Here is a 22,488-nt window from a genome sequence, read left to right on the forward strand (position 1 = left end):
CTGAGAGGAGTCGAGGAAAGATTGCATGATCAAATTCTGATTAAGTTCACCATTCATGGCAAAACCCAATTATCCCAGATGAGTGATCAAATCAATCATCTTTAGGACATGAGTTTGCACAGACGTGCCTTCAGTTATGCGGGCACAGAATAACTGCTTAGATATCTCATATCTAGTAATTCGACTTTGTTCTCCATATAACTCCTTAAGATTAAGAAGTATAGAAAGAATATCCATATCCTCATACTACCTCTGAAGCTCATTGTTCATTGAGGCAAGCATAATGCATTTGACAGTCACACTATCATCCTTTCACATCTTATATGTGGCCCTTTCCTCCTCAGATGCATCTTCTCTGATCGTATTGGATGCAGGTGTATCCAGTATGTAAGAGACTTTCTCCTGAGTGAGAATAATTTTCAAATTTTTTAACCAATCTACGTAGTTTAGTCTGATCAATTTGTTAGCATCTAGTATGCTTCTAAGTGATAGTGAGGATGCTATATGTGCAGTTAATCTACAATTATAAGAACACAATATAAGAGGATAACTCATGATGACATTCACAACTAGATTAAGATTTTTATATAATTATATCTCCTACTATTTTAAAAAAATTTATAGCCCTCAAGTATAAAAAATGAGAAATATCCTTATATTTTTTAGTGGGGTTGAGATCCCTATTCCTTACAAATACCTTGTGGATAGCACAACAAGCATTCATGAGTTCAAAAGTAGATAACTCTTCACCAATTGTATCTCATACAATTTTCAACATTTTTCTCTCTTATCTCTAGATCACTTATAGTCTTGTAGATAGCACAACAAACTATAGTGTTCTAGTTAAGTTAACCCTTCAATCCCATATGGTCATACTTAAACAATGCTACCTTTGTGGATAGCACAACAAAGCAACACTATTTAAATATATCACAAGCATCAATATGCACTTAGTCAACATCATATCAATTTCTATAGTAAGCCTTGTGGATAGCACAACAAGCTTACTAAGATCTTGACATATTCTATTGACCAAGCTTGAAGGAAGGCCCTTATAGTGTCTACATTACTAATCAATCTAAGTTCAAAATTTAATAAGACCAAATTGATCAGGTTAGTAGGTGGGAGGCTCCCTGTAGCTTTTCTTAGACACCAACAAAGTTGGCTAGACCAGCATACAAACCTAATTAGAAAACTATCTTTAACACTTACCTAGACACCAATTGATCAAATAAATTCGATATTTGATTTATAAGTGAATTCCGACACTATAACTTAATATAATTTTATAGAGGATCCTTGAACTGGTCTCTACACATCCTAACTACAATTACATAAAATATACTGTACAATTATGAAATTCAGCATGCTTTTACTAGTCATAATAACAATCATATAGTCATACCAAAAATCATATAAGGGTGCACAAAATGACTTAACAAATATCAAGTTTAACCAAATAAAAAGCAAATCCTAATCAAATTAGGCATACATAGCACCCTTAATCAAAAAGTAATTTAAGCATCAAGCTACCATGAAACTATAAATTTCATATTATCATAAATTATAAATTTTAATAATTAAAATTTAAATTCATGGTTCATATAAAGTCAAAAATGATTTTTGATTTTTAAGATCGATGCTAAAAATTGATGCAATATTTTTTGGTAATATATGAACTAGAACAATTCTATACTACAATTTTGTACTTGTTTGATCGAATCTAACAAAGGTGGCTCTAATACCATTATTGGATTTCGATCACATAGTAAAAATTAAATTTTAAAATTTTTAAAATAAATATATCAATAGCTTTAACAATTAAAACTATCAAATCAAAATCCAAACCCTAGAATCACCTTGTAGATGTCGAACAAAATAAAAAACAAGCATGCAAAGAGATAGAAGTTTATGCTTTCTCAAAAAGCAATATGGTATGATGGTGATCTCTATAGACTCCAAAGTAGAAGCCCTCCAATGTTGATCCACACGAAAGTTGGCTAAGGTCCTTCCTAACCAGTGCGCCGCCGCAGTCTTTTCTTTATAAGAACACTATCGGCTTCAAACTTGAAGTATGATCACACCAAAGCCTAGTCACCTTCAATTTTGCCACTAGAATCACACCAAAAAGACACTCTTCAGAAGTCTCAAAATCTAGAATTTGATTTTGAGCTCCAACATATGGAAAAATCAAATCCTAGGACTAACAAGCAACATTTGCTAATTCTTTCACCACCCTTCTTACAACTTTTTCCTCTCTATTTTTTTTTCTCTTTTTCTTAATTTTTTTTTCAAAATCTTTTCTTTCTTTTACACATTAATTGGCTCTAATTTTCACCTAAAATCTAGCCCTTATCCCATATAGGATGCCCCATATATATAGGCTAAGAAGGGATGTGATGAAGGACCAAGGGGTGCCAACTTTTGGTGCTCCAACTTCTCATGTGGTGAAATAAATCACCATGATTTATTTTTGATGCAGGAGAGACTTCACATAGAAGGACTCCTCTTATATGCCCCATAAATTTTTCATAATAAATCAGCATGAAATAATTAAGGTTTTGGATGAGAAACGAAGAGATAAGATAAGATAAGAGTCTTCTTTAAGAAAGACTCTTCACATCTCAATGCTAATTAAGAGGGGACGACATTAATATTTTGAAGTGAGACTTGGTGGGTGCAGAGGACTCCTTCTACACTCAAAACACTTCCATGTTAGATAAGAACCAAATTAAATTGGACCCAATCCCATTAGGTCAAAAGCAACTAATCCAGTTTAGCTCAAACACTTTGAACTAAACTAATTTAAGAACTTGGATTAATACAATGTACTAGCATATCAAATTAATCCTTAAATTTTATATTAAATCCTAATTAAATCAGATCAAGATCAAATCTTAAAGTGTGTGATCCATTGGATTTCAAATTTAGCCAGCAGTGGACACAAACTCTTGATGTAATCCTAACTCGATCAAATTAGGTCAGCTCAAGAGTCCCAATTAACTAGGACTCTTCCTAATTAATTTTTTAATTATTTTTTTTTAATTTTAATGAGTCCACAAGTTAAGATTGATATCTAGCAATATGTCATGATTATCATAAAAATTTAAAATTTTAATAAAAAATTATCAAAATATCCTTCAATGGCAAGTTATCATGTAATTCAATCCTTCAGTCAAATAATATCCCAAATGAGCTGTGGGTATGAAAATATGTCAAACCCAATTGCTTATCTATATGTATCTTGATCAGAAGGTGATGATTCAGTTGATGAGATCTGATCTATTATATTTTACATACATTCTTCTTTGGCCCAAGACTTTCAGAATCATTGACTTATGAGATCTGATCTATTATATTTTACATACATTAGATGTAGTATAGAAATATGTTGATATGATCAACATGTAGTTCTTGTTCTTTATATTTTAATTTCTGATTTAATGCCATGTAATAGTCATGTAATAAGATCTTAGATCTAGGAATTCTCTAATTTTATAAGATAAATTTTGATTTATTTTAGTCTTCCGCTGCCTGATCTAAAAAAAATTTCAAGATCTAACCCTGAAATCCTAGATCTGATTTTTTCAATTGGTATCAGAGCCTAGATTATTTATTACATGATTATTTATACATGCTTAAATTATTTCTTAGATTAGATCTAATTTATAATCTGATTGTTAAATCTAAAATTAAAATTTTTTGATCAATCACAAACTGTAGGTTGTCCAGCTGTAAGGTTTACCCCTTATAGTGCAAAGATTGTCCTAGTTTGTGTAGATCTATCTTTAATCATAAATTTGTTAGATATGATCTAAATTAAATTTATGATTTATTAGATTTAAAAAATATTTAAATCTAAAATAAAATCTCTTTGTTATTAATTCTTGCACAAAGAAACATCATATATTTATTTGGGATATTTGCGCAGTTTAAAATTAAAATTGTTTCAATTACATGAACCTGTTTAGATTAAATATAAAGTAGTTTCATGCTTATTTCACTTACATTTTGATTATGAATCAAACATGCAACTTGGTTGGTAGAATCATGCTGTAAAAATATTTTACAAATATGAAAATTATTTTCGAAAAGTCAAACCCCAACCCTCAGCCTAAAACTTAATTGAGAATTAAGAAGTTATTTGATTAGGTTCTAGGATTATGAATTGAAGAACCTAAGACACAAACCATAACACATTGGGTTAATGGGTTAGTGAAATTAGATCCATTAATTGGGTTAGACCTAAGGTTAGATTAAAGATGGACTTAATTAGAGAATTGACTAAATCTAATCAATTATTGTCTTAGATTAGGTCAAGGATTCTCTAGATCAATTACACTAGTTGTAGTTGGTCAAGTCCATGTCTTTAACGAGAACCAAATGGACTTGATTCTTGGCTAAGCGATCTAGCACGAACTGTTAGGTTGATCTAATCGAAACTAATTAAACCAGTTGGTGTCTAAGGTAAACCAGATCGGTGGTTTTTAATTGGCAGCCCGCTTACCTGATCATTTCTGATGGTGTCTAAGGCAAGCTTTGGCAGACTCTCCCACCAATCGAACCTACCTGGCCTCTTGGTGAAATTATATTTTGATCGGATCACTTGACTATTCGAGCTGACCCATGTCAGCTAGGTAAATCAATGTGACTGATTTAGGTGCTTCTAGACCAACCCTTTTAATGGTCTCCCTTAAGCTGACTTGGTGAAGCCAGTGGGAGGATCATGATCAGCTAGTTCATCTGACCTCCTTCTCTAAATCAATTAAATCTTCTAAAATTATTAGGTCCTTAAAATAAAATAGTTATGGTGATAACTAGATCATAGCCTTCCATTAAGTGGATGATAATGGATCCATCGTTAGATAATCATTGGAGGCCCAAAGGCCTGGTGCTTATCGGCTGATGGAATTGTCATTCATAATATGATTTCTTGATTGCATCTTTCTAAATAGTGGTTAGGTTAGCCAACCAAAGTTGGGCCTAATCTTTCATTGGCTATATGGGCTAAATATGGTCATGTTAATGGTTGGACCTAACCAGACCTTTTCAGTGGAGGCCAAAACCTACTTGTTGGGTATAAAATACCCCCCAGCCGAAGTTCGTGATGGGAGCGACCCTCCAGAAATCTAACTGACTTTCGACCTCCGGCAACGTCTCTTCAAACCTCCCAGACGGTCGAGCCTCCGCCACACTCCTAAGTTTTGTCGACGAGCAGGACCCCGCTAGTGCCGATCGGATTCTTTGCGACGTCCGGACTCCTATGGGAGCCAGACTTCGTCCCTGACCTTGATTACAGGTTGACTTCGACCGGACTCCTATGGGAGCCGGGCTTCGTCCCCAACATCAACTGCTGGAAGGCTTCACCAGGACTCCTACGGGAGTCGAGCTCCGCCCACGACTTCACTCACAGGTAAACTCCGTCCGGACTCCTACGGGAGCCGGACTTTGTCCTTGACCTTGATTACAGGTGGACTTCGATCGGACTCCTATGGGAGCCAGGCTCCATCCCCAGCTACGGCTGTGGAAAGACTCCGTCCGGATTCCTACGGGAGCCAGACTTCATCCCCAACATCAACTGCTGGAAGGCTTCAGCCGGACTCCTACGAGAGCCAAGCTCCGCCCGCGACTTCACTCACAGGTAAACTCCGTCCGGACTCCTACGGGAGCCGGACTTTGTCCCTGACCTTGATTGCAGGTGGACTTCGACCGGACTCCTATGGGAGCTGGGCTCCATCCCCAGCTACGGCTGTGGGAACACTCCATCCGGATTCCTACGGGAGCCGGACTTCATCCCCAACATCAACTGCTGGAAGGCTTCACCCGGACTCCTACGGGAGCTGAGCTCCGCCTGTGACTTCACTCACAGGTAAACTCCGTCCGGACTCCTACGGGAGCCAAACTTTGTCTCTGACCTTGATTGCAGGTGGACTTCGACCGGACTCCTATGGGAGCCGGGCTCCGTCCCCAGCTACGGCTGCGGGAAGACTCCGTCCGGATTCCTACGGGAGCCGGACTTCGTCCCCAACATCAACTGCTGGAAGGCTTCACCCGGACTCCTACGGGAGCCGAGCTCCGCCCGCGACTTCACTCACAGGTAAACTCCGTCCGGACTCCTACGGGAGCCGGACTTTGTCCCTGACCTTGATTGCAGGTGGACTTTGACCAGACTCCTATGGGAGCCGGGCTCCATCCCCAGCTCCGGCTGTAAGAAGACTCCGTCCGGACTCCTACGGGAGTCAAACTTTGTCCTTGACCTTGATTGCAAGTGGACTTTGACCAAACTCCTATGGGAGCCAGGCTCCGTCTCCAGCTCCGACTGCGGGAAGACTCCGTCCGGATTCCTATGGGAGCCGGACTTCATCCCCAATATCAACTGCTGGAAGGCTTCACCCGGACTCCTATGGGGGTCGAGCTTCGCTCGTGACTTCACTTACAGGTAAACTCCGTCCGAACTCCTACGGGAGTCGGACTTCATCCCTGACCTTGATTACAGGTTGACTTCGATCGGACTCCTATGGGAGCCGGGCTCCGTCCCCAGCTACCGACCCCAATCGAACTTCGGTCGACAAGTCTGGACCCCCGGGCATGCCACAATAATGGCCACGATTCTGCTCCACTCCCTACAGCGGACCCTATGCAGCTCCATTACTCCCTGGCAGGCCCTAATAATGGCCACGATCCTGCTCCACTTCCTACGATGGATACCGTGTGATTCTCCCATTCTCTGGCAAGTCGCAACAACGGACGCCGTTCCGCTCCCTGTGGCAGACTCCACATGGCTCGCCCCGATGATAGCCACGGGTCCACTCCACTACTCTCCGCAACAAACTTCTCCTGACACTGGGTGGCCCACTACCAGACGGTTACAGACATCGCCATCAGTTTGTTGCCCCCTCCACTTATAAAAATGAGACCCCATATACGTTATTCTCTAAGCTCTCATTTTTACCTAGAAACTCTGCTAAAATTTCCGTTCGAGCACTCCATTCTTGTTGAGGCAGAGAACTGACTTGAGCATCGGAGGATCTTGCCGGAGCAACCCCACCTCCAGTTTAGACTTCTTTTGCAGGTCCCGACGGTGACCGCGACTCCAGCTTCTCTGGCGCTAGCAGATTTTTGCACCAACAGGATTGACGCTAGAGAAAGGGGTGAACCTTCGCAGTACCCTTGTTCTTAAAAGAGCGCTCAACGGGACCGTCTCTGGTCATCTTCCCCGATGTCCACTCTTCCTTCCCCCACTTGATCTTCACCTGATGCCTCCCTGCAAGGCATCCATACGGCGATCCACGGCCTCCGCGGCCAGGTCTCAGGCTCCGACCTCACCTCCAGTCTCCCAGCCTCTACCTCCTCCTCCGGCAGCGGTGGTTGGCACGGAGCAATTCGACCTGCTGGTGCAGCAGGTCAGAGGCCTCACTGAAGCTGTGCAGGCCATGCAACAGCAGCAGCAGCCACAGGCATCGGTGCGGCCGAAAGGAGCATCGCCAGAACTCCAAAATCCGATGGCGGGATGGGCCACTTGGGCCAGCCGCCTAGTCTTTCCTGGAAAGATGAATCCAAGGGTGGAAAGCCCCCAATCTGACCACGACTCCACCCCTGGAAGATCCCTGCCTCCATTCTGCTAGAGGACCCTCGAGACCCGAAGTCGAGAGGATTTCCTAGACCGGAGACTCCAGGAGATGAACCGGCGGATCGAAGAACTCCGCCACACTCCCCCCGCTTATGGTGAGGATATTTGCACTGACCCTCCCTTTTCTCAAATGATCATGCAGGAGCCAAACCCGCCCAACTTCAAACTCCCCTAGTTCGAAAGCTACGACGGGACTTCGGATCCGGTTGACCATCGGAGGCCTTTCGGACGATGATGCTGCTTCATGGTGCACCTGACGCCATTCTATGCCGAGCCTTCCCATCCACCCTGAAGGGAGCGGCGAGAAACTGGTACTCGGTGTTGAAGTCGGGTACCATCTTTTCCTTCGATCAAATGAGCTACCAATTTGTGGCCCATTTTGTCAGCAGTCGGTGCCCCCGGAAGGGCTTGGAGTCCCTCATCAATATCAAGCAGAGGGAGGGGGAGTCCATTCGAGCCTACATCAACCATTTCAATGTCGCCGCACTGGAGGTCCGGAACTTGGACCAATCGGTAGCAATGGCCGCTCTGAAGGGCGGCCTTCAGAAGAACGACCTTTTGTTCTCCCTGGAGAAGAAGTACCCCAAGGATTTTGCTGATCTGTTGGCTCGGGCCGAAGGGTACACCCGAGCTGAAGAAGCCTTCAAAATGAAGGATGAGGAGACTGCGAGAGAACGACAGGCGGGAGACTCAAATAAATCCACAGTCGAAAAAGGGCCGAGAGAAGCTCGGCCACATTCTCGATCCCCTCCTAGGCACAAGCATATCCATACTCCACCTCGGGTACATAGACAGAGAAGTCCGGATCATGGGGTTTGGTGGGGTTCTTCACCGGGAAGATTCCGCAACTACACCCCCCTCAATGCCTCAAAGACCCAAGTACTGACGGAGGTCAGGGAGCAGCTCCCCAGGCCAGAGAGGATGCGCACACACCCCGGGAAGCGCAACCCCAACAAGTTCTGTCTCTACCATCGCGACCATGGCCACGACACGGAGGAATGCATCCAGCTTCGAGATGAGATCAAGGAGCTCATCCGATGAGGTCGGCTCGATAGGTTCATTCGACGTCAGCCTGAGGGTAGAGAAGATCGGCCAAGGGCCCTGCCACAACCTGAACCGCCAAGGAGGGAGGAGCAGCCTGGAGATCGGCCTCCAATCGGGACCATCGACTCCATTACCGAAGGGCCTCAAGGAAGAGCAGACCTTCCATGACCACGAAACTCGAAAAACCTATAAATGTACTGCTCATGACTTTGCTCTGAATCTAAATTCCTCTCGCTTTTGCATGTCTTTCCCTTTTGGCATGGATCTGTTATGATTGGGGATGACCCCTTCAAACGATTAAAACAAGGTCATGTTAGGAACAGGAGGGGAACCTCGTCCTAACATGAGCCAAATAAAAGTTCGATTATTTTAAGATCGGATCGAGGGAAAAGCCCATATAACGGCCCTTGAATGCCCCCTGAACCATGCTAGGGATAGGAGGAGAACCTCGCCCTAGCATGAGCAAAGTCAAAGGCCCGATTCTTTTAGACCGGATGGGGGGAGAGGCCGAACAACGCCCTAATGTGCCCCCACAGCCATGCTAGGGATAGGAGGAGAACCTCGCCCTATCATGAGCAAAGGCAAAGGCCCGGTTCTTTTAGACCAGATGGGGGGAGAGGCCGAACAACGCCCTAATGTGCCCCCACAGCCGTGATAGGGACAGGAGGAGAACCTCGCCCTAGCATGAGCAAAGTCAAAGGCCCGATTCTTTTAGACCGGATGGGGGGAGAGGTCGAACAGCGCCCACATGCACCCCCACAGCCTTGTTAGGGACAGGAGGAGAACCTCGCCCTAACATGAGCAAAGTCGAAGGCCCGATTCTTTTAGATCGGAAGGGGGGAGAGGCCCTTGCAATAACCCTTATGCGCCCCCACAGCCCCATTGGGAACAGGATGAGAACCTCATCCTAACCTAAGCTGAGATCGACTACGTCAAGAACAGAAGGAGAACCTCATCCCGACAATGATAAAAACTCGACCATCCGACAAAATTGGATAAAGAGAAATGGCACCTCCACACCTCTATGCGACCCTACGAAAAGCAGGGGGGAGACCCTCATCCGGAAAGGGGAGGAAAATTAAGAAGGAAAGCGATGAATTACATCGGCAACAGACAAAAAACAAACCACACCAAAGACCTAGGAAACCTCATCTCAACAAAGACGGGAAGTTCCTACCAAACATCCCCGGCCTCTAAGAAGGCTCTTGACACTGGCCAAGAAAATAACGACCCCTTCGAGGTAATGCGGAGTTCGGACCACCGAGCTCGAGCCTATGGCCATGGATGACCAGAAAAGCAAATCAGCGTGCGACGATTGGGCACCTCCAAACGACATCGACGTTGGACATGTCAAAAGACAAAAGAAGTTTGGCGGACGATAATTTAATACAACACGCAGATGAGGTAACACAAAATTTCCTTTCCATTTCATTCACAAAATATACACTACAAAGCCCAGCAGGCTAAAGAAAGAAAAGCAAAACGACAAGAACAAGACGAAACAATAGAAGAAGAAATATATACATGGGAGGATGGAAAGACAAAAAGGGGCCCTAAGGGAGCCCGGCTTCCTCCGACCTCGGACTTTCGGCTTTGACCCTCGTCAGAAAATCCCTCAAACATCCAACTTCTGCTTCCAATTCTCTCTCTCTCATTAATATCTCCATGTATCTTTGGTGATATCGCTGGCTTTCGCTCTCCGCCTCTCGATGCCTTTTTCTCAGGACCTCGGATTCTGCCTCCGCGTCCTTGACGATCTGCTGCTCGCATGCCAGCTGGATCTTCGATTGCTGTAGCTCGACCGTCCTCTCCCCAAGGGTGATAGAAAGCTCTTCTGTAGTTCTTCTCAGGGATTGGAGTTCGTTGGAATCCCGAGAGGAAGCGGGCTGAGTCTGGCCAGCCAGCTGCCCTTGAAGGCAGGCAACCTCGTCGGTCGCCATCCGGAGCCTCCCCTTGTATTCGTCCACCTACTTGCGCCAGCCGGCCCGGTATGCATCGTAGCTCGCCTCGACATCCTGGAGCTGCTGCTGGAGGTCGGAGACCTTCTTCGACCACTCCCGATCGCTGTCGGCCCGAGTCCAAGGTCGGGACGAGCTTCCCTCTAGCTGGCCAATTCTCTCCCGGGCAGCCGACAGCTCCACCCTGAGGGAACTAATTTGGGTGGCTTGAGCCCAAATTTGATCGCTGGCATGCTTCTTGCATTCCTCAAGCTCCTTCTCAAAGTTTGCCTTCCTCCGACTGTACTCCATGATCCCCTTCACATGGAGATTTTGAAAGTAGGTGGCCTCTGCGGTGGCTTCGAAGTGACTCTCTCTCCACCTGCGAAGCTCGCCTTCCATCTTCTTCGACCTTTTTGTTAGCTGAAGAACTTTCTTCTTCAGTCGCTAGATCGTCGACTTCAGCGGAATCCCCAGGGGCAGGGGAAGTGCTTCGGCAGGATGCTGCCATTGGAAGACAAAAAGCGTTAAGGCGCGCCTCATCACAGAAAAAAATAGAAAGGGGAAGGAAGAAAGGAGAAGCCATCCATGATGAAAAATTCAACTTTATTGATCGAATATTTCTTAAAGACAAAAAGAAAAAGAAAAATTGTAGTAAAAGAAGAATACAAAGTTAGAGGTTTTGGACCTCTGGATCAATGGAGGGACTCGGCACCTCTGGGGGGTGGACCGCGGCGGCTGCAGCGACGGTGGAGGGTCCGGCTTCATCCTCGGATGCTTCATCCAAGAAGCTGAGGTCGAGCTCGGAGAATTTTATGACCATCTTCTCCTGGCAGAGCTCGAACCCTTTATTGAATGCGGCTTGGCCGAACTCAACCTTCAACTTCTTCATTTCGACGGAAGTCTTGAACTCCTCCACTGCTTGACTCCTGGCCTCCGAGACCAAGGTCGGGATCTGTTCTGCCATGTTGGCAACCTCGGCCTCCGCCCTTCTCACCATCTCCTCCAGGTCGGCCTTCTGTTCCACCGAGGTCTGTCTCTCCCTCTTAAGCACCTCTGGGAGACCGGCCACCTTGAGGGCCATTTCCTTAAGGCAGACAGCCTCGGCCTGCTGACCTTCCACCACCTTGTTTGTCATCTCGATGTTGGCGAGGAGTTGATGCCCGAGCTGCAAGGACAACAGGAGAGCCAGAATGAAAGCTGGAAAGTTAATTAAATGAAGAAGCGAAAAAAAAAGGAGGACGAATCTACTTACCTCGAGGAAGGCCCCCAGCGAGTCCCAGACTCGTTGTGTAGGATCGATGCGGACGATCCTCTGGATGACTTCGGGTAGCGAGCACCCATCTACCAGCTTTTTTATTAGATCCCTGTCGCTAAAGGGATCATCCCTCTGCTCCTCTTCAGAGCCATGAGACTCTTCAGTGGCAGTCCGGCGACTGCCGACCCGATGGGCCAAGGTCTTCCTCTTCTTCCTCCTCTCACCCCCTGGCACCTCCTCAGGATGGGTCTCTGAAGCGGGGACCTCGGTAGGAGAACTCAAACCCCTCGAGGAGGCCCGGGTGGTGGGACGCTCGGTATCTGGAAGGACGTCGGCAGCTGAGGCCGCCCGGGCAGGCGCGGCCGAACTCGTCCCCTCCGCTCTAGCCCTCTTCACCGGCCCGGAGGCCGCAGCATCCTTTCTTTTGAGAGCCTTTAGGCCCCTGGCAAGCATCTGTGCTTCTTCGGTGTCCATGCCTAAAAAAAAAAAAAGAGAAAAAAAGAAAAGAAAAGGAAGGCGTGAAAAAAAAAAGAGAAGAAGAAAAAAGAAGGGGAGAGATGAAATACTGGCGGGATCCAGGGGGCTCAAACCGATGTTGAACAGAAACTGCTCTTTCAGGAGATTGGGGAGAGAAGGAGTTGGATATTTGAGGAGTTTCTGGGAGGCTTGATGGTTGTCTCCCCCCAGGCTGGGTGCCCGACGGATGGAATCCCTCAGGGAGCCCCAAGGGGGCAACTCGAGCCTCAAGGTCAGGTATCGGACATAAAGAAACTTTCCCTTTCAGTTGTGGATAGAAGAAGGAGCACCCTTCAGTAACCCCTTCCTACCAAACTGAGGGGAGAAGTACCACCAATCCTTCGCCGAGGGATGACGCTTGAAGGTGTAAAAGTATCTAAACAAGGAAAGGGTGGGCTGGACTTCAACTACATGACAAAAAGAGAGGAACCCTATCAAAAACCTAAATGAGTTCGGTGCAACCGAAGCCAGAGAAATATCCAGGAACCAGAAAAGGGCAATGACGAAAGACGGTAGAGGAAGTCAGAGTCCGGCACAGAAGGCCTCCTGGTATAGGCAGAAGCAGCCAGGGGGAGGGGCACTTGCCCAGTCGAATGGGCCGGAAAGTTCCAGTTCATACTCCGGAGGAACCCCATACTGAACTCTTATCAGTTGGAGTTCGTCCGGAGTCAGAGAACATAGAATGGCGTCCGACGCAAAAATTGAACGAGGTTCGGCTCTACCTATCGGTTCATTTACTGCCTGAGGACTCTGGGAGACCGAGACAGACGAACTCCTAAAGCCGCTAGAAGAAGAACCCCTGAAAGACATCTAGGGTCACACGAAGACCACTTACAGAAGCGAAATCCCTAAAAATCAAGAAAAATTACGGACAAGGTCCCAGGGGACTGAGGCGCAGAGTAAGAGGAAGAAAGATCGAACGAAAAGAGGAAGGAGTTCCGAGACTAAACTAGATGATTCAAAGAAGTACGAAGATGCGGTAGGGGGGACGGCTCGAGGAACGCCTAGGGCTGGGAAGGGCACTGAGAAAAATCGAAGTTCTCAGGAAGAAGAAGGCTACCAGAACGAGACCGTCGGATAGAGCGGGACTCTTGGAGGAGGGGTGCGGGTTTAAATAGGCCCTGAGATCCGGCATAATGACGATTGCGAATCTCCTTTGACCGGTCTCTTTTCGCCGCATGTCCCACTCACTGCAGTGGGTGGTTAAAAAGTGGCAGACGGCTGACAGTGCCTTTATTGCACCATGCCTCGAGCACCGTTCCGCAGCAGATTCCAAAAGGGCCTCTTCGGATCACCTCGATTTGAAAAGACTCCGATGCACGCGCATTAAATTCCAGAATATCTGAGGATGATCGCACACGGGCATCGAGGGAGCAACTTTGGCTGTGACAATCTTTCTGTACTTCCTTCATTCAAAATTCAAACTCGGAAGTAGGGAGACTGGTGTTGGGTATAAAATACCCCCCAGTCGAAGTTCGTGATGGGAGCGACCCTCCGGGAATCCAACTGACTTTCGACCTCCGGCAACGTCTCTTCAAACCTCCCAGACGGCCGAGCCTCTGCCACACTCCCAAGTTTTGTCGACGAGCAGGACCCCGCCAGCGCCGACCGAATTCTTCGCGACGTCCGGACTCCTACGGGAGCCGGACTTCATCCCTGACCTTGATTACAGGTTGACCACGACCGGACTCCTATGGGAGCCGGGCTTCGTCCCCAACATCAACTGCTGGAAGGCTTCACCCGGACTCCTACGGGAGCCGAGCTTCGCTCGCGACTTCACTCACAGGTAAACTCCGTCCGGACTCCTACGGGAGCCAGACTTTATCCCTGACCTTGATTGCAGGTGGACTTCGACCGGACTCCTATGGGAGCCGGGCTCCGTCCCCAGCTACGGCTGTAGGAAGACTCCGTCCGGATTCCTACGGGAGCCGGACTTCATCCCCAACATCAACTGCTGGAAGGCTTCACCCGGACTCCTACGGGAGCCGAGCTCCACCCACAACTTCACTCATAGGTAAACTCCATCCAGACTCCTACGGGAGCCGGACTTTGTCCCTGACCTTGATTGCAGGTGGACTTCGATCGGACTCCAATGGGAGCCGGGCTCCGTCCCCAGCTACGGCTGCGGGAAGACTCCGTCCGGATTCCTACGGGAACCGGACTTCGTCCCCAACATCAACTGCTGGAAGGCTTCACCCGGACTCCTACGGGAGCCAAGCTCTGCCCGCAACATCACTCACAGGTAAATTCCATCCGGACTCCTACGGGAGTCGGACTTTGTCCCTGACCTTGATTGCAGGTGGACTTTGACCAGACTCCTATGGGAGCCGGGCTCTGTCCCCAGCTCCGGCTGCGGGAAGACTCCGTCCGGACTCCTACGGGAGCCGAACTTTATCCCTGACCTTGATTGCAGGTGGACTTTGACCAGACTCCTATGGGAGCCGGGCTCCATCCCCAGCTCCGACTGTGGAAAGACTCCGTCCGGATTCCTACGGGAGCCGGACTTCGTCCCCAACATCAACTACTGGAAGGCTTCACCCGGATTCCTACGGGGGCCGAGCTTCACCCGTGACTTCACTTAGAGGTAAACTTCGTTCGGACTCCTACGGGAGCCGGACTTCGTCCCTGACCTTGATTACGGGTTGACTTCGACTGGACTCATATGGGAGCCGGGCTCTATCCCTAGCTACCGACCCCAACCGAACTTCGGCCAACAAGTCTGGACCCCCAGGCATGCCACAATAATGGCCACGATTCTGCTCCACTCCCTGCGGCGGACCCTACGCAGCTCCATTACTCCTTGGCAGGCCCTAATAATGGCCACGATCCTGCTTCACTTCCTGCGACAGATACCGCACGATTCTCCCATTCTCTGGCAAGTCGTGACAACGGACGCCGCTCCGCTCCCTGTGGCAAACTCCATGTGGCTCGCCCCAGTGATAGCCACGGGTCTACTCCACTACTCTCTGCAACAAACTTCTCCTGACACTGGGCAGCCCACTACCAGACTGTTACAGACATCGCCATCAGTTTGTTGCCCCCTCCACTTATAAAAGGGGACCCCAGATATGTTATTCTCTAAGCTCTCATTTTTACCTAGAAACTCTGCTAAAATTTCCGTTTGAGCACTCCATTCTTGTTGAGGCAGAGAACTGACTTGAGCATCGGAGGGTCTTGCCGGAGCAACCCCACCTCCGGTTTAGACTTCTTTTGCAGGTCCCACGGCGACCGCGACTCCAGCTTCTCCGGCGCTAGCGAATTTTTGCACCAACACTACTGATTAGGGACTGGGGCAAAATTAAAATTACTAAAAATTATTTAGAAAAATAATTGATTATGAACCTACCCTTAGATGTACATGGGTTGGCCAACCAAAGTTGGGCTTGTGTGCAGTCTAAGTGGATTCTAGTACCCACTAAGGAATTAGGGTAATTCTTCGAATTGGAGGTAGAGGCTACCAATTCGAATAAAATAGTGGGAGAAACTTTTTGATTAAAGTTCAAATCTTTAGATTTAATGAATTAATTACTAATTAGGTTATGGTTTTTCTTTGGTGAGATGCAACTTCGATAGCTGGTACCAAAAGTTGAAGATTGTCTTGGAGCATGAACGGATCCTATATATGATAACAGATCCTACACCTGAGGAGCCAGCTGTCAATGCACGTGGAACAGTTAGAGATACTTACCAGTAGTGGCTCAGTGATCGGACCACGATGCATTGCATTATGTTGGCTGCCATGAGCAATGAGTTCAGTCATAGATTTGAGACGACTCAGCCAAAGGACATGCTTCAAGGATGCCTTTAGCACACCCGATGATGTGGAGAGGCACAAGACTAGTGCCATCTTCAACGCCAAAATATGGGATGGTGTCTCTGTCACTGATCATGTATTGTACATGATCGAGCTGATGGAGCATTTAAGCAAGCTCGACTTTTCCTCGCATGAGCAGCTTGGGAAAGATGCAATACTGAACTCGCTGTCCAAGTCTTATCTCCCATTCCTCACTCATTATAGAATGACAAAGTCTGAAATAAACTACCACAGGTTACTGGGGTTGCTTCAGAACTTTGAGAAGGATCACCAACTCCACAAGGAGTCATTGAATTTAGTGGGAGGTTTGTCTTCTGATTCTCGACTCTTTGAGAAAGAAAAGAAGAACAAGAAGAAGAAAGTGAAGATGGTGCAAGTTCAGGCTGGGACGTCAGTGCAGGGCTAGACCAGAAAGATCAAGCCCGATAAGAGTCAAGCTGAATGCTTCTTTTTCAAGAAGCGGAGGCACTAGAAGAGGAACTGTCCTTAGTACATTGCCTTCTTGAACCCGAACAGACAGAGAAAGAAGCAAGCTATTACTGGATAAGGTATTTATATGATAACTCCTTGCAATTTCTCTATTTATGATATAACTGACTGGGTATTGGATATCAATAGCCCTTACCATATTTGCAATTCATTGCAGAGGTTATAGGTCAGTAGGAGATTCGAGCAAGGTGAGAGATTCCTGAACGTTGGAGATGGAAGATCAGTTCCAGTTCTAGCATTAGGAATCTTAAAATTTGTATTTGAGTCCCATACCATTGTTCTTAATGATTGTTATTTCTATCCCAATTTTTTTTTAAATATTTTTTCTATAGGCCTTCTGACCAAAAATGATTATAAAATTTTAATAAAGAAACAAGTTTGTAATATCATTATGAATGGTGTTACTATTTTTTGTGGATATTTGAACAATGGTGTATATATATTATCACAACCTGTTAACGTAGTCTATTCTACAGGCAAGCAACCTAGATTAGACAGTGTATCAGATATCTACTTATGGTACTGTAGGCTAGGTCATATAAACAAGAACAGGATAAATAGGTTGACTTAAGAGGGAATCCTCGAAGTCAGTGATTGTAAATCACTTCCAACCTGTGAGTCCTGTCTTCTTAGTAAAATGATCAAGTTATCTTTTACTGAAAAAGGTGAGAGAGCTATTGAGCTCTTGGGCTTAGTTCATACTGATGTATGTGGGCCCATGAGCATAAGTGCTAGAGGTGGATATTTCTACTTCATCACTTTCATGAATGATCTATCCAGATATGGATATGTCTATCTGATAAAACATAAGTCGGATTCATTTGAAATGTTCAAATGATTTCAAAGTGAAGTAGAAAAATAAACTGAGAAGAGTATTAAAACTCTTCGATCTGATCGAGGAGGGAAATACCTTTCTGATGAATTTTTTATGTACCTAGGAGAGAATGTGATTCTCTCTCAATGGACTCCTCCAGGAACACCAAAGCATAATAGTGTGTCTGAAAGGAGAAATCGGACTCTATTAGATATGGTCTGATCCATGATGGATTTTGCTAGCTTGCCGATATCCTTCTAGGGATATGCACTCGAATCGGCCTGTTATTTGTTAAATATGATTCTAAGTAAGTCTGTAATTAAGACTCCATATGAGATATGGACAGGGCATAAGCCAGCACTTTCACACCTTAGGGTCTGGGGGTGCCCGGCCTATGTCAAATGGTTAGTTATAGATAAACTTGGACCTAGGTCTGACAAATGCACTTTCATAGGGTATCCCAAAGAGACCAAAAGATATTTTTTTCTACCATGCTAATGAACAAAAGATTTTTATCAGCCTTAAGACAACCTTTTTAGAAAAGGAGTTCCTTGGTGAAAGAACCGTTGCCTCTAAGGTTGAACTTGATGAAGTTCAACAGGTAGAAAGACCGACACCAATACCTAAACTTGAGTCGGATTTGATTAGATCAGATCTGGAGCCCAATGTACCTACACCATTAAGGAGATCCGATAGAGTACTGCGTCAGCCGGACAGATACTACGGTTTCTTGGTCTAGAACGGTGATCCTATCGAACTCGATAAGAACGATGAGGATCCAATCACCTACATGGATGCAATGCAGAGACCTGATTTCGAGAAATGGCTTGAAGCCATGAAATTCAAAATAGAGTCTATGAAGGTCAACGATGTATGGACATTGGTTGACCCACCTGAAGGGGTTAAACCCATTGAGTGTAAATGGATCTCCAAAAAGAAGAGGGGCACAGATGGAAAGGTGGAGACCTATAAATCTCATCTAGTTGTCGAGGGGTATCATCAAAATTATGGTATTGACTATAATGAGATGTTCTCCCCTATGACAATGCTCAAATCTATTCGGATAATGCTTGCAATAGTTACCCATCTGGATTATGCGATCGGACAGATGGATGTAAAAATAACTTTTTTGAATAGAGAGCTGATCGAAGAGGTGTATATGATACAACCTGAGGGGATTACATCCACAGATGAGTCCAAGGTGTGCAAGCTTCAGAGATCCATTTATGGATTGAAGCAAGCTTCTCGAAGTTGGAACATGCATTTTGATAAGGTGATCAAAACGTATGACTTCGTTAAGAATGGAGAAGAGCCCTGCATCTATAAATAGGCAAATAGTCTAGTTATGGTATTCTTTATCTTGTACGTGAATGACATTCTCTTAATCAAAAATGACATCCCCGCACTACAGGAAATAAAGGTTTAGTTATCATCGCAGTTCTCCATGAAGGACTTGGGTGAAGCATCTTACATCCTAGGGATAAAAATCTATAGGGATAGATCTAAATGGATGCTTGGATTATCCCAGTCCATGTACATAGATACTGTGCTGAAGAGGATCAGCATGGAGAATTTCAAGAAAGGCTATCTACCGATAGATCATGAAATTTCTTTCTCTAAGAAAGATTGTCCGACAACTCCTGAAGAGAGATAGCGTATGAGTAGAGTCCCATATGCTTCGATCGTGAGATTTATCATATACGCCATGACATGTACAAGGCTAGATGTGGCATACTCACTAGGAGTAATAAGTAGATACCAATCTGATCTTGGAGAAAACCACTGGAAAGTGGTTAAAGCCATCCTTAAGTATTTGAGAAATACTAAGGATCAATCATTGGTTTATGGCGAGTCAGATCTAAAACTTGTGGGGTTCATAGACTCCAGCTTTCAATCTGATCGTGATAACAGCAGAAGCATGTCGGATTATATCTTTACTCTGAATAGTGGAGCCATTTACTGAAAGAGTTTCAAGCAGCATACTGTGGCAGACTCTGTTTGTGAGGCAGAGTACATCGCAGCATCAGATGCTACAAAGGAAGCTGTGTGGCTGACGAAATTCATCATCGAGCTCGGAGTAGCACCCTCCCTTGATGGTCCGGTCCTGCTCTACTGCAACAGCATTGGTGCCATAGCTCAGGTGAAGGAACCCAAAGCATACTAGCAGATGAAGCACATTTTGCACCGCTTTCATCTAATCCGAGAGATCATTGATCGAGGTAACGTCAACCTTCAGAAGATCAACAGAAAGAAGAATCTGACTGACCCCTTCACTAAAGCCCTAGCGATAAAGGAGTTCAACAACCACAAGTTGAAGATGGGTATTAGATACTATGCCGAGTGGCTTTAGGACAAGTGAGAGTTGTTGGAAAATATGTCTCAAAAGTCAATCGTCTATCTGTTGACGGTTGAGCAACCTTGTATTGTAATTGATTTGTTAATAAATAAAATATATTTTTGATATTTTCATCACAAGTTTTCATCTTCTAATGAACTCCATTATTGTGATGAAGTTTTTAGGACTATTTTGGTTCGATAAAGATAAGATTTATCGATTAGTCCTTAAAACTGTTCATGACCAAATGATAGACTGTTAATAAGGATGATAGCTTCTATCGAGCATAGATCGCTGTAGGCCATATGGGTTGGTTGTCCTCTTAACCAAGGAGTGTGGAGACACTGGTATGGCATACAGGTGAGATGTAAAGGTACATCATCATTGAACATGACCAACTCCAGAGCATTCTGCTATCGAGAATATCTCTGATGGGATATAGGTATAAGTGTCCCTTAGACCTGAGATCGCCTCAGTGACTTGCAAGCAACTCACTGTGCTTTGGTACTGGACTAACTGAATTTTTAATTCAGTGACGGAAGGCTTCTAGGCACAGTCAAGTACTTATGAAGTCAGAGTGTGATCAAGATGGGATTGACCACTCCAAGAGTTGGAGAAGAATGAGTCACTGTAGTTCAATTTAGCAAAACTTTGGCCAGGATAATCCATCAGATGGATTTAATATTTTGAAATACAATGTGGACAACCTGATCAGAGTTGACAATTGAACTCTGAGGTATCCTATGAATATTTTGGTCAAAGGGATGAATTATATGGAAACTATATCCGCATGGGTTCTAAGGATGTTGTTCTACACATTCGACCTATCCGACCGTTGGGTACCATTGCTAGATGGTCACTTCGATTGGTATAAAAATTTATTTCTATACTATCAGCTTAGGTTCAGACCTATGAGGTCACACATATTAGAGTTCATGATTCGATCGGATGGTTGATCAATGATTAAAAATCGTTCTAGTGTTAAACGATCAATATGATTGACATTTAACCTAGTGCAAGTGTTACAGGAGGATCGATTAGCAATTCAATTACTAATTGGATTAATTTGATTAAGCCAATGGATTGAGATTAAGTCTAATTAAATATAATTTAATTAGATTTAGTTTGGGCTTGATTGGATCAAGTTCAATTGATTTATTGGATAAGCCAAGTGCAAGAAAAAACTAATCCTAGTTCAATTAGGACTTGGATCAACCTAATTTTTAATTCGATTAGAAAATTAAATTAGATTTAAATCTAATTTAATCTAATTAAATTATATCTTTAATTAAATTAAGATTTATTTTAATTAGATTGATTTGATTTTGATTTGATTTGGTTTGAGAAATCAAATTTGAACAAGTCATAGATTGAATCCTAGTAAGACTAGGATTCCACCTTGTGCCACCTTAGCCCCCCACGCCCACTCTCTCTTATTTTTTATAACAAAATCTTCTCTCCCAGGCCTTCATGCATGCCCAAAGCTTTCCACTCTTTCTCTCTTACATGGAATGTGGTTGTAGACCAAGTCAAAGTAGGAATTAGTTTGGATTTCAAATTCTATGAGATAGAATTTTAGGAAATCAAAACTCTTTCCTTATGGCACTAATTTTACCCAAATTTTTTTTGAGATTTTTATGGCTATTATGGAATATATTGTGTGCCCTTTGCTGGTGGTCCATGGTAGAAAAAGGAGGGGGCACCCAAGAGTTGGGCACCCCTTGTCTTGTCCTGTTTGGATTTTTCTTGACTAGGTATTTGATCTAGATAAGGATTCTTCATATCTCATTATTTAAGATGAATTTCTTCTTAAAATTTTCATGAATTATAGATTATTAAGAGACCTTTGGGGCCTATAAAAATCAGAGAGAAAGAGTATTGGGGCATGGAGATATAATAGACACAAAACTAAGTATCTGGGTTAGAGCAAAAAAGAAGAAGAAGAGGGTCTTCTTCTAGAGTTGCTGTGTTCACCTCTTCCCTTCCTCCATCCATGAGTTTTCTTAGAGTGTCTTACATCTAAAACTCCTTCTCCTACTTCTCATCTTTGGAAGAGTCTAAATCAAGAAAAAGGAGGTATCTGATCGACCATCGAAGAAGGATCAGCACAGTACTAGCACACTGTGCTGATTTCCTGAATCAGGACTTCTGATCTTGATTACGAGCTCGTGTGGATGACTCCTAGAGGTCAAATGCATGTGCGGCTCACAACATTATCCTCAAGCCTGGATCAGCAAAATTAGAACGTCTAACTTGCAAGGTAATAGATATGATCTATTATATTTTACATACATTAGATGTAGTATAGAAACATGTTGATATGATCAACATGTAGTTCTTGCTCTTTATATTTTAATTTTTGATTTAATATCATGTAATAATCATGAAATAGAATCTTAGATCTAAGAATTCTCTAATTTTATAAGATAAATTTTAATTTATTTTAGTCTTCCACTGCCTGATCTAGAAAAAGTTTCAAGATCTAACCCTGAAACTCTAGATCTGGTTCCTTCAAAAAGTCCTCCAATGGTGATCTACACAGAATTGGCCAAGGTCCTTCCCAACTGGTGCACTGCCGCAGCCTTGTCTTCTCAAGAATACTACCAGCTTCGAACTTGCATCACAATTGCGTCAAAGTCTAGTTGCTTTTG

Source organism: Elaeis guineensis, chromosome 3 (assembly GCF_000442705.2).
Source record: "Elaeis guineensis isolate ETL-2024a chromosome 3, EG11, whole genome shotgun sequence".
Taxonomy (NCBI): Eukaryota; Viridiplantae; Streptophyta; class Magnoliopsida; order Arecales; family Arecaceae; genus Elaeis; species Elaeis guineensis.